The sequence below is a fragment of the Canis lupus genome, chromosome 13, assembly GCF_003254725.2.
Source record: "Canis lupus dingo isolate Sandy chromosome 13, ASM325472v2, whole genome shotgun sequence".
NCBI classification, from domain to species: Eukaryota; Metazoa; Chordata; class Mammalia; order Carnivora; family Canidae; genus Canis; species Canis lupus.
The window spans coordinates 18,021,498-18,034,994 of record NC_064255.1 but is presented as its reverse complement, the minus strand read 5'-3'; the positions used below and the strand labels follow the sequence as shown (position 1 = coordinate 18,034,994).

General features: G+C 40.6%; 1 protein-coding gene across 16 annotated transcripts in view; it reads left to right on the top strand.

Moving 5' to 3' along the window:
• The window catches only part of SAMD12 (sterile alpha motif domain containing 12), a 379,209-nt gene that overhangs the window by 42,915 nt on the left and 322,797 nt on the right, over positions 1-13,497 (top strand). The window lies entirely within an intron of this gene.

Sequence of the window (13,497 nt, the reverse complement as noted above, 5' to 3'; positions counted from 1 at the left end):
TTTGTTTTTACGTGTATTGACTTCAAATCCTTTTTCAGATTGCCCTATTAACTTGAGTAGCTCAACTGTGACTTTTGCTGTTTGAGTCGATATTGGGCCTTAAAAGGTGCTGTATTTCCTCCCAGGGCTTCCCATTGTTGCTAGTAAGTTATTCACCAAGGGGGTGCGTTTTCTTGGAGACTTTTTGCCTTCATGTGCCTTCAGTTGTGGAGACCATTTTGTGAGGTGCTTTTGTGTTTGCCTCTTTTTGAACTTTCTGGAATGTAACAGCTCTGACCAAGAGTTATGTTACAGTTCCATTTGACTTTCCCTTTGCTACTGATTATGCAAATCAAGGCTCTCCCACAGCATCCCATATGCACTTTCCTGTTTGCAGGCTTCACACAGGGCACCTGGTTCTGGTTCCCCATCCCCATCATGCCTGTGGCCTTGCCACTTTGAGTCCAGCCATGTTGAGTTTTGAACATCACCTGTTCCAGATCCCCAGCAGGCATAGTGACTGCTGTGGTTTTCTGACATCTGTGATTTCAAGTTTGACTTTATATCAACTTAAAAATGTACTTTCTAGTACCTTTAAGTTTCTAGAGCCTGAGGAAGGGGAGATTATAGCATGAACTTTCAATACACCATCTTGACTCTGAAATTTGTATTGCTTTCATAATCTAAAAATTATATATATCTTTCTCTCTCTCTAATCTCCATTCTTGGAAAAATTCTTTTTTTCTTTTTCTTCCCTTAGAATGTAATTTTAGAGCCTTTGGCTCTAATCCTCAAAAGACTAGAACTCTACTTCCAGAAAGAGGTGGTCTGTGCCCGGAGATTCCCATAGCTCTTACAGACCAAAGAGAAACCAGTGGAGAACCAATAGCACTTTTAATTAAGCCTTATTACTGGGCAGCATCGAGTCTAGTTGGAAAAAAAAAATGGACCCAACTGAAATGTGGATCTGCCAAAGATATTTACCAATGTAAATTCTAAATGCTTCTGAACACTTGGGACTCAGGAGAGAGTACACATGCATACCAGAGCTATAGTTATAACTTTAAGATAAAAAACAAAATTCAGAAAACCAAAAAATAGCCCAAACCTATGTTAACTATTAACTTAGTTTTACAGTTGGATACAGGACAAGAGATAAGTATGGCATTTTCATCTTCTAGGGAAGTCAGAAATTATAAAGGTACATGGCTGCTTTTGTCTGCTTCCACATAGAGGGGTATGTACAATTGTGACAAAGGAGAGCCATGGTGGTCCTTTTAACACAGAGAGGGTATGGCCTCTTTCCCATTGATTTATTTTTATTCTTTTTACCATTGTAGTCATGGAGGCCCAAGACCAACTCCTAGTCCTACAGACCAGGTGTAGTTCCACAGAGCACCTTCCAAGGAAATAGTCCTATGAGAGACTGAGGTCCTTCCTGGACAGGCCCACACCCAAGGTTTATTAACCAATTTTCACAAGAAGTAGGGACAGGGCATCCAGGGGAGTAGGCACCAGCGGAACAGAACCGAACCAGTGTCATGAAGTGCAGGTAAAACTCAAATATGCAGCAGTAAGAATGGAAGCAATGAAGTCAAAGAACTTCGAGCCAAGGTTTGGCAGCAGACATCCTCAGGGGTGCTCAGCAGCAGTTTCCTTGGAGTCAAGATTCATGTTTTGGAAACAGATTAAAATAGTAGGTTAGAGCCAAGTTTATGGAATGTGAATACTACGATGAGGAGCATGGATTTATTTTCTACCTGTACTGTCCAATATGGTAGCCACTGGGCATATGTAGTTATTTAAATTTATGGCAATTGAATATAGTAGATTTACTTCCTTGGTCCTACCAGTCAGATTTCAAGTGGTCAGTTGCCACATGTGTCCAGGGGCTACTATTCTGAATAGCACAGACTTAGAACATCCTAGAAAATTCTGTCAGACATCACGGCTCTGACCTACAGAAAGCTACCAAAGTTCTCTGGGTTATAGGAGTAAGACGAAAAAAGTAGTACTAACATCCTCTCTATTGTCCTTGGGCCTTGGAGGACATGTGCATCAGTCATAAGAAATGTTGAAATAGGAGTCTGTTTTGAAAATGGTGTTCCCAAATGCTCCAATGATTAAGGTTTCTGTTTCCATGGGAACTTTGGCTGTGGAATGAATCCGCCTATCAGCAGTCAGTATCCTGGCCCTTCCGCACTGGAATTCTGGGATGTATCCTCACCAATAGCCTAAACACAACATTGGGAAATGAGAAACTTCTGCCTTCTAGACTTGATTTTCTGGGTGCTCACGAGGAAACTCCCATTCTGTGCTCTTAATACTATAAAATAAGGATTTCCTATAGTAAGTCCTTAGGATGATGATGATGGATGTATTTTTTTGTCAACAATAGTAGTTCACTAGAGCCTCTAAGGTTGTGAGTCACAGTGATAATCAGTAGTCTTGGTGGCTTTTTGAGTGTTCCTTGTATATGCATGACTGCCTAGTATTGTGTGTATGAGTGTGTCTGTGTCTGTGTTTGAGAGGCCGAGTGTGTGTGTGTGTGTGTGTGTGTGTGTGTGTGGAGAGAGCACGTGCAGGGGAAGGGGCAGAGAGAATCTAAGCAGGCTCCACTCTCGATGTGGGGCCCCATCTCACGACCCTGAGGTCATGGCCTGAGCTGCAGTCAAGAGTCAGACACTTAAATGAGCCACCCAGGGCCCCTGTATTTTTTTTTTTTTTAATAAAATGTATATCCTCATTTTGTAGCTAAGAAAACAGTATTCAAATGACTTGCCAAAACTTAGTTTCTGGCTAACTACTAAAGGAAGTCAGCATTCAAATATAAGTCAAATGACTCTAAACCCAGGGTTTTTCATTCCCTTGATGTTAAATGTACAAATGACCTATTTATTTGAAAAGAAAATGTAATCTGTTCTATTGAGAATCTGGCCAAGTAGGCAGTAGAAGAGGTTAAAAAACAGTACATGTCATCTATATTCCTCAGAGAGAAACACCGAAAATCTTGATCTCTGTTTTATATAAGGGAGAAGCAATGCCAGCATCTAAAACAGTGAATAATTGCCTACATTTGGCTTTGGGATGCATTATGTGAATCTTTGGCAGCAGGATAGCCTTTTCTCATTAGGCTAATATTAGATTTAGTTTGTATTTCTTTGGCACAGAGTTAAAGGAACTGGCCTGAAACTTGGTGCCAGAGGCAGGAGGAGGAGAAAGCCTGGTGCTTTGGATAAGCCACAGGCGGATAAATGAGAGTTGACTGGAGGCGGCTTGTGGACATTTGTAACTACTAGCAGGAAGCATTCATCTGGGATTAAAACAGAAAACTAAAAGAATTTTGACTTGGGTTAAAAGGTGAAGGGTGGATTGGTACTTAACCTTGATCAAATTACATGGCTCAGCTGCCTCTGAGAAGGTCTGTGGCAATTTGGGGATAGAATGATCTAATTCTTGGCTCTCTGTATCTCTTGGCTTGGGGAGCAAGCGTATCTCCAAAAGAAGCTGCCAATCCAATATAATGTCACCAATGATATGAAGGGGCATAACACATGGGAAACATAATGAGCACACACTTTAAGAATTGTCAGAAGGGTCAGAACAAGAGAGACAAGCCAGAATGACTTCATGCTGTGTGAGTTCCAGGGCTCCAGTACAGACTGGGCACTTGGAAAGATCTCAGGAAAAGCTATAGCAAACCCATATTTGAAGAGGTAAGCATTTATTACTGAAGTGTTGAGCTCTGAAAAAATGTAATAATTAGGATGTATGTGAGCCATAGATTCATGGTATGATCAACAAGGAACGAACCGTTAGGGAACATCTGACCACCTAATTTATAGGTAAGGGAACTGAGACTCTGGGCTTCTCAAAGATTTTGAGACCAAACAGTGGCCCAGTCTAGCCTGAAACATGGTTCTAATCCATGGCCAGTGCTTTCTACTCTATTCTGACAAATTTATATGAAAAAAGTTCTTGGAACCATTTGGTTAATGCTACTTTTCTGGTATATGAAGACCATTGTGGTGTGTCAGTGGTGTGTACCATTTGAAGCTGCAGAATGAAAGGTGATGTTTAGGGGAGATGGAACCCCTAACAGCAGATGGATCAGAACCCAGTTAGTTCCACTGACAGTTTTGACACAGCAAAAAGGGCATTTGAGTTCTAGGGAGGGCTTGTCTGGTAGCCACTCTGCCCAGATGCTTTTCCTTTCTGAAGATCAGTATCTAACCATGGAAGCAGTTAGTCCATAACAGTCAGAATTAAGATATTTCAGAATTCTGTGCATCTGCATTAAAAAAAGGTACATCTCATACCTGAGAAAGAGACAAACATAGGTGGGACTCATGACAGCAGTGAGCCTATTCTGTAGTTGTGATGAAGATGACTAGTCTTTGATGAGTGAGATTGGAAAAGCCTAGAAGTATCTAAGAGCCTTGGTCAACCTAGCTGAGTAAAGAACTCAAGAAGCAGGCAAAGCAGAGCCACACATTCAAGTAATAAGAGAAAGATGAATGTCAGAGGGAGGTAGAAGAAAGCAGAGTTTGGCCTTTGCCTACACCCATAGCTAGAGGGCTGATGCCGGTTCCTAGGGAGGGGCATTATAGATTAACAAATACACATCTTCTCTGAGCACATACAGTTTTACTCTCTATAAACATATACATGCTAAAATAGCTTCTTTACAAAATACATGTTTAGGAGGATTTTCAAGTAAATCTCTGCTTTCCTTGGTAAACTACACTGTAGTTGCTATTGAACTATAAACACTTGAACTCAGGTGACCATTTAGAACTGGTGTTTGCAATCTTTATAATAAAAAGCCAGATAGTAAATGGCTCTGCATGGGGGCACAGGAGGGGGTGTTGCTGTCTCCATGTGACTTTGAGGAAGTGGATGCATTTCACTGAGATAAGTGGTGGACCTGTGGCTTGTATGCATGTCTGCATGTCCTCACTGTGCCACATCACCTTGCCTGTGCCTCAGCCGATGGGAGGCACTAGACACCTCAGCTTCTGATGGTGCACACCCAATATTATAGAGAACTGTGGGGAGAGAAGTGGGAGGTAGAAGGGGTACTTCAAATCATTTTAAACACTTTCTCTGTAAACCTGCAAATGAGCACAACTTATGTACAGTTTGGATATAAGTTGGTAAAAGTTTATAGTGGGAAAGGGAAAAAATAATTGTAATAAGTAATAAATCACTTAAAATTGCCCTATTATACATTTAGAAAGATTTTGTAATAATTGGAAAAAGGGAATTCCACTGTGTAAAAGAAACAAAATGCAAATGACAGACACTTCTGTTTTAGAGAGATGGATATTCATCAGCCTATCATGTTCATTTATTTGCCCCAACTACCTCTTCTGAAATCCATTCATGTTGCTTCTCCACCTCACTTCACCATCTTTTCTCCCATGGACCACAACATAGCCTCTTAATGGGCTTCCACTTCCCTCTTGTTCTCCTGTGATCCTTCTCCACACAGCAATATTGAATCAGAGAAAGCCATTCACCTGCTAGGCATCCTTAATAGTTTTCCATAGCATTTAATGCATCTAGATTTGTACTTTATCATGATTGATAATACCGTAAGACATTGGGTTGTGCTTGCCTTCTCAACTTCACTACATAGCAGGCTCCCTTCTGGTTGTCTGAGCTCCAGACATACTTGTCTTTGTTTCTTGAATATACCAAGGTCCTTTGTCTGGAGAGCATTGGTATTCCCTATCCTTCTGTTTTCTCCCTTGATCATTGGTTGGCTGATTCCTTGTCATTTAGGCCCTAGCTCAAATGTGCCTCTCTAGAGAAGACCAACCACCCTAGCTGAATTAGTCCCTGGGGACATTCTGACCTCACGGTTTGTCCTTCATAGAACTTCTTCCCTTCTGAAATCCTCCTGTTTATCTTCTGTGTCTCCAATAAAATTGAAACTCCTTTAAAGCCATGATCTTGTCTGTCTGGTTTGCTGCTGTAACATGATTACCTGCTATAGTGTCCAGCACATAATAAAGAATACATTTTTGATGAATGAATCAATTGATGCGAGACAGAAGTCTCTTGCCTCTAGTCTCTCTTTTGCCTTGTGGTTGTTTAATTATCTTTAGCCTCTCTACAAATGAGCAGAAGGATAAATCTTGCTGCTTCCTATAATGGTGGACCATGTCAGGGGAATACTTTTCTGAACACTGAGTGCAAGTGAGCTATCCTACATAAGGTGAGCAAGGAATACTTCCATAGCCAATATGCTATCATTCATCCTCACAAAGTCTAGATTGTCCCTAAGCCAGGGAAAATAGCTGTCTTGCAGTCTATGGCAAGCATTCCAAACTTAAACGCTCTGCTACCTCTGTGTTGGGACCTAGTGATCTCTCTTGCCCTCCTGGGTTGGCCAAGATTTCAGATGGCAAGTTTCCTTCACCTCCACCTGTAGCTCTCTGCAGGGTCCTCCTCATAAGCATCGTTTGAATCCCCTAACCTATTCTTTTGAAGTCAGACTTGAAGGAAATAGAAAGCACCAGCTTCTCCTTAAATAGTTACGAATTTCTGATTAAAACTGAAGATCACACCACCGGGTACCAATCAACACCTAAAACATTATTTCCAATTTTTTATGAATTAGAAATAGCTTTCAAGTGTTGCTTTCACAGGTAACCTTAGCTACACAGCATCGTAGTTGGCTTAGGTTGCTGTAGCAAAATACTATAGGCTAGGTAGTGTAAACAATAAACTTGACCTCTCACAGTTCTGGAGGCAGACAAGTCCCAAGGTCAGAGTGCCAGCTAATTGATTCCTGGTAAGTGCCTTTTACCTGGCTTGCAGATGGGCAACCTTCTGGCTGTGGCCTCACATGGTGCGGAGTGAGCTCTTTCTTCCTCTTTGTAAAAGGACATTAATCGAATGGAGCCCCGCCCTCATCTTCTCTAAAAGTATCTCCCAAAGGCCCCCATTACCAAATGCCAGCACATTGGAGGTTAGGGCTTCAAGATATGAATTTGGGAGGATGCACAAACATTTGGTCCCTATCCTATCAAACGTGCATTTTGGCCCGAAGCCGAATAGCTCAGTGTTAAATCATTATTTGGCTGAAGCTCAGTATCACCATCATAGAATGAATGCCTCACATACAAGAATAAACCTGAAATCTTAATAAGCATGTCTATTTATTACAACTTAATTAAAATTATCCCAAGCAGATTTTGTTTAAAATTGGCATTGTAGTTCAGTGGTAATAATTTCTCTGAGCTGTCAGCTCTTGTGGTTTTTACATTGCACATCTATGATACTGAAAATGTGCTCTCTTTCAGCTAAGGTCAGTAATGGAGCAACCTACATTTTTATCCAGCTCTGTCATTACAGTGTCGTGCTAATGGTGCTATTTCCCTCTCAGGTCATTAAGTTTTCTCTCCTCCAACAATAACTACTATACTAAAGACTTCTACTCTTGGGCTTGCCATCTTGGTTGAAAGTCATGAGGTAACTTCATTGAAACAATCCCATAAAGTAAAGCTTTTCGTTTTTTAGTACTTGAAAAAGATGCTTTTAAAAAATTCTCAAAGTGAAGCTTAATTTTGTTATCCCTTGTGGTTTTCTTCTTTAAAGCAATGTTTTCACAATATTCATTGTAAAACAGGATTCTCAGCTCAGCAGCCAGAATGGTCTTGTTAATGTGCGAGTCAGATCCTGTTATTCGTCTAATGGTTCCTTGTTTTTCTCAAAAGCCAACGTCCTTTAGATGTCCTACCAGGCCCTCCCTGTGTGATCTGTCCCCTGCCAAGTCACTCATGTCATCTGCTACTATACTCTCTTCCTTGTTTAGACTGCTCCTAGATTAAACCAGGCATCTTCCCACTGCAGAGCCTTATATTGGTTGTTCCTTCTACCTGCAGTTCCTTTTCCTCAGGAAGCATAGGCCATGCTTCTTCGTCTCTTTTAAATCTTGGCTGCTTAACCTTCTCATTGGGGTTTGCATGGGTTATTCTATTTAAATAATGACCTCTTTCCCAATACCCCTGATCCCCTCCCCAGCTCCAGTATACTCACAACTTGCTAAAACAGTATATCACTTCTTTATTTTTTTTTTAGTTTTTATTTATTTATGATAGTCACAGAGAGAGAGAGAGGCAGAGACATAGGCAGAGGGAGAAGCAGGCTCCATGCACCGGGAGCCCGACATGGGACTCGATCCCGGGTCTCCAGGATCGCGCCCTGGGCCAAAGGCAGGCGCCAAACCGCTGCACCACCCAGGGATCCCTATATCACTTCTTTATTATGTGAATTATTATCATACATCATCTATCAGAGTGTAAAGTCTGTGAGGGCAGAGACCTGTTTTGCTCAGTAATATATACCAGGCATGGTTATGATACATAGGGATCTGTCCTAGAGGTATAGCTATTTTTTGTTGTTGACATGAATTTTTGTAATCTGTATACATTTATCACTTGGCTGATAAACTTTTAATTGTGTGAAGCAAACCAGAAGAATCTTACTCTGTTACATGGCTCATTCTACTGGAAAGGGAAGTTTCATACAGCAACAGTAAACCTGAAGAACACCCCTATTTGTGTTGCTGATGATGCTATGGTAATCAGATATGTAAATAACTTGTATGATCAAATGATCATTAATTGCACACAAGCTTGGGGCTGCCAGAAACACAGTTGAAATGGCATTTGGCTACTTGGCCTGCCAAAAACCAAGGTCGAAACCATAGCTAATAGCAGATTTTTGGCCAAATGCCACAACCAAAGTTGGACTCTGGCAGCATCTTGTTCTTAATTACGCAGTTTAGCTCCTAATTGTTCACATGTCTACCTTACACTGTAATCTATTTTGGGGGAGGGGGTCAGAATCTGACAGCATTTTCTCATACTGTAGTAATAGGGTTAAGCCCTAAAAATTATATTATTAACACTATAAATATAGGATTGACTCTCTAAAAGCCTGGATAATAGTAACCACTTGGAGGTGGCCAGAACAGACCAGAACTAAAACAGAAGAGAGGAAGACATCAAAACTTGGATTTGTTATAATGCAGGGTATATAACTTCACTGTTTTATCTTCAAATTACATAGTAAAACTCACAGGCTCTGGGACCTAGGTCTGATCCCTGCCCTGCTACTTAATAGCTGTACCACCTGGGGCTAACTTCTTGACCTCTTTCTGGCTTCGGTGTCTTCATCTGTGCAGTAGGGATAATCCTCATATTTACCTCACTATGTGGTGGTTAGAATCACTGCAGTTTATATATACAGTGCTTAAAACAGCTCCTGGCATATTGTAAGCATGATGTAAGTTTGCTACTATTGTTATTCTTAATACCATTATCCTCAATCCTCAAAATATTTTGGCCAGATGGATTAGAGAATATACTTTTTTCTTCTGTCTTTCTTTTTTTTCTTTTTTTTAAGCAGTCGGTTTCAGATTGGGTGCCTACAGCCATATTGGGTTTATCAGCAAGTTTTGTTTGCCCACACAGACTTAAAGTTCAATGATTCAACAGTGGAAAAACCCAGAAATTCTTTATTTAAAAGCTCCAGATTTCCCATTTCTCAAACTTAAAAAACCTGGAAATGATAAGCCTAAATTTATACCAGCTGCAGCTGTCAGCAGTTGCCCCCTTTAGATTTGGTTCTGTCCATGCCTGGCCCTCTTTACTCCTTCTGTTTCTAGCTAAGCTTCTATAGTCCGTTTAGTTTGTGACCCTTGGGAAACGGGATCCTGACATAGTATAAAATGTAGACTTAACCTTTTCTCACTCTGTGAGAGTGGCTTCTATATCCTTAAAAATGTTCATGTCATTCTATATTTAAAGTATCTATTAGACCCCTTTTCTGGTGATACTATATTGAGCAAGACAGAAGTGGAAACTGGATCTGAAACATGTACTGTGATGCAAATTCTAATATATATTTGGAAGGAAACCAACGGAGGTCTGAGAAACTGTTAAAAATGTTAAAAATACATCCATGCCAAAAGAAGCAAGAATACTTCTTGGGAGCAAGAACACTTCATGGAACTAGGTCAGCTTGTGCATAGACCCTCAAGTACAGAAGACTGCTTAGAAAAGACCAGTGTGGCAGGTTTACAAATGGCTCAAGAGGATACTGGAGGAGAGATTGTGTGGTTTTATCTGAATTTTATACTTAGTGCGATGGAAATCATTGAAGGGTTTTAGGTAGGCGAGGGACTTGGAAAGAAAAGACTGTAGCTGCTCTACAGAGTTGTTGAGAAGCAAATAAGAGTAGAAATGGGGACATTGGGAAGGGGATATTGGAGTTTATGGTGTTGAGAGACAGTGCTGTGTTGTTCCAGAGTAGAGTAAATAGAAATGGAGAGAGGTGGGCAAATTTAAGTTCATTTTGAAGGTAGAATTGGTAAGACATGATTAGGTATAATCCATGAGGCAAAGGGAGGAATCAAGGATGACTCCTATGTTTCTGGTTGGAGCAGCTAACTAGACATTGGCATTATTTAGTAAGATAGGAAAATTGGCAAGGGAGGGTGTTAAAAGGGAAAGCTCTGGGGGGAATCAGAAGTTTCATTTTGACCGTGTTGATTTTAAAATTTCTGAGATATCCAAGAGAACGTATCGAGTAGGTTATTAAACTTGTGAATCTAGGTTTACAAGGGAAGAAGTCTTAGCTATAGACTGAAGGCCATATCTGTCACTGTGTATATTTAAGAGTACGTGCCCGCGCGTAGGAACCAAGGAGTCTTCCATTGATCCTTATCTCTAGGATGCGTAATCCCTTTGGTTTCTCCTGCTTTCTTGCTGCTTCTTTGATTCTTCTTATCCTTAACCTGCATCATTGGACTTTGAGCCTAAGAGTTAGACTGTTTAGTTTAGAGGGTATTCGTAATAGCATGAAAGCACTTGGGGAGAAGTAACGAATCCTGTCTTTTTCTGTCTGGCCTAATTTTGACTTCTTTCACCTGCAGCCATACTTACCTAGCGAAGAGACTAGTGCATATCATCAGCATTCAGAAAAAGGTTGTTGGGGATAAGCAGCTGATACAGTTTTTAGGCTTTAAGGCTTAGTAGCCTTGTATAGGAATGTGAGGGTGTATCTGCTTCTGCTTTCACCAGTGCTGTCATGGGAGATGACACCTGTGTTCATCAGTATCTGCTTCTCTCATGTGCTCATGGACCTCTGCACTTCCCAGTCTCTTAAACTGACTAGTTCTAGACATTGGCCTCTGGAGAGAAAGAAGTATCTACTAACATCAGCTAAACCCTGGAGCAAACTTCCTGTTTCTTTTTGGAAATAACGGCGTCTACATGTTCAGACTGCAGAACACAAAGTCATCCCATGGAGGACAGCTACCTAGGAGCTGACTTGTAGCTGACTTTTTGTAGAAGCAAGAAATAAACTTGTGTCCCGAGGTTTCGAGAGATGTTTGTTACTGCAGCCTAAGTCTAGCCTAACCAGATCAATCCAGGTGACATCCGGAGACAGTGCAGTGATGCTTGCTCAAAGCATAAGCTACTCACAGGGAGGCATCTGGCTAAACTTCAGGCCAGATATAACCCCCAGCAAAGATGAGTGTGCTTAACAATTACTTAGAACTCAGTATGGATCGTAACTTTCTTTTTAACAGATGGAGACTCTGCTCTTTTTACTCTCAACTACTGAACTGAAATTAAATCCCTATATGAAGATTTTAAAGCTCTTCTCCTGGGTCCCGGTGATAATTACCAGTGTTGAGACCTCCTTGGGCCTGTGTATCCCTACTGCCTCATTTTGTGTTTGTGTGTAATTGATAGCAATTAGCCACCATGTCCTTCTCATTTTGATGCTGTGATTTCCTTTCATATGGTTCTTTCTTCTGGCATGTGCTATCAAGTGCTCAGCACTTACAACTGGTCTAAATTGTTAAAAGTTTGAGGTGAATGTTTTTTTTTTTCCCCCCTTTGTCGTGGGAATGGTGGTGGTGGTTAATCTGCTTAAGTAATTACTTTTTGGAAAAGGTGACCTATTTTGCCCTCCTGAATGCAAATCTGCTTTGCATCTCTCACTGTTTACACAGTGACTTCCTGAGACACAAGTGCTTCTCCTTGAATGACCCCTTTCTCTCTTGGGCTTCCATGGCTAATATTTATTGGCAACATCTGGGGTTTAGTGCAGTGAAGTTATTTACAGCAGTGCTTATTAGTGCACTTCTGTGAGTCCTGGGAGTTTCTCGCCAGCCCCGCCATTTTGTTGAGGATGGCCCCCCGTGGAGCCCCAAGATTAGCAGCTATTTTTCAGGAAGCAGCAGGCTTGTGTGCCTTGAGGAAAACTCAGAGGATATAGGGGAAAGGAATGGTTACAAATAGAATGGACATTAGGAATCTTGTAATCCTGCTCTCTCACTTTACTGATGAGAAACTTGATGGGCAAAGAAGTGAAATGACTTGCAGACAACTGCAAGAAATAAGTTAGAGACCCAAGTAGGTCTCAAATTTTTTATTCTCATCATGACTTTTCCTTCTTGGGACTTTATTCAATATTTATCCAGGATGTTTGCAAAGAAGAAGCTTTTCTTAGATCATAGATCATTGCTTCATCATAGACCATCACTGAGAAACTCAGGTTGTGTTTGGGTCCCCCCAGCATCCTGACATTTTAAGAATTTCTCCCCCTTTCTCCTAGAGATATTCTCCTTAGAGCCATCACCCAGAGTAGGCAGTTGCCTTGAGCTTTATGCTCTGGAGATGGATGGTGAGCACTTCTGCTGAGAGTGGAATGGGAAGGATATGGCTTCTTTTTTCTTTAATAATTGTATTTGCTATAATATCTATTCCCTAGTTACCTTTTGACTTGGGGACCATGAGAACTAGATTCTGAGCTTCCAGGTTTCCATATCTAAATATTAGAAGAATTTTCCAAAGAGTAACTTCGTGCTTTATTATATCTGAAAGCTTATATTCTTCACTGCAGAGGTACTTCCAGTGCTAAATGCTATAGTGCCATGACAGTCCACACAGGCCGAAGTGGGCTAGAAATATTTTTGGAAGCCATTTCTGTAGTGAGATGGTTAATAACAACATGGAAGTAAATTAACTGTACAGTACTTTATAGACTATATAAATACATCATGCTAAACCCAAACAGAATTCGATTCTACTTAAACTTCTCCATAGCTGGATCCCCAAAATGTATGTGGATGCCTCAACACTACCCAATATGAAGAAGGTTTGACAGAGAGTGTAGAAGGAGACAGTTTTTATCTTAAGTAACTGTGGATGAGATACCTTTTCTTAGCAAATCTCACAGTTTTTAACAAAATCTATGATTATGTGATTCAGTAAGGCCCTTTCTTGGCTCTGAGAAAATGAGTCTGGAAACTTCCTATTATATTTGCCCCTATTTAGCCTCAAATGTATATGATGATCCCTAAAAAGCATTAGCTTTCTGAATGCTAGCTACTTTAACTCTGTGTATGATGTGGTACTTGGTGAGCTTTTATTTTTAAATTTGTGTTTTAAAGTAAAAATGTATGTTGAATAGAGAGCAATTTCTTTC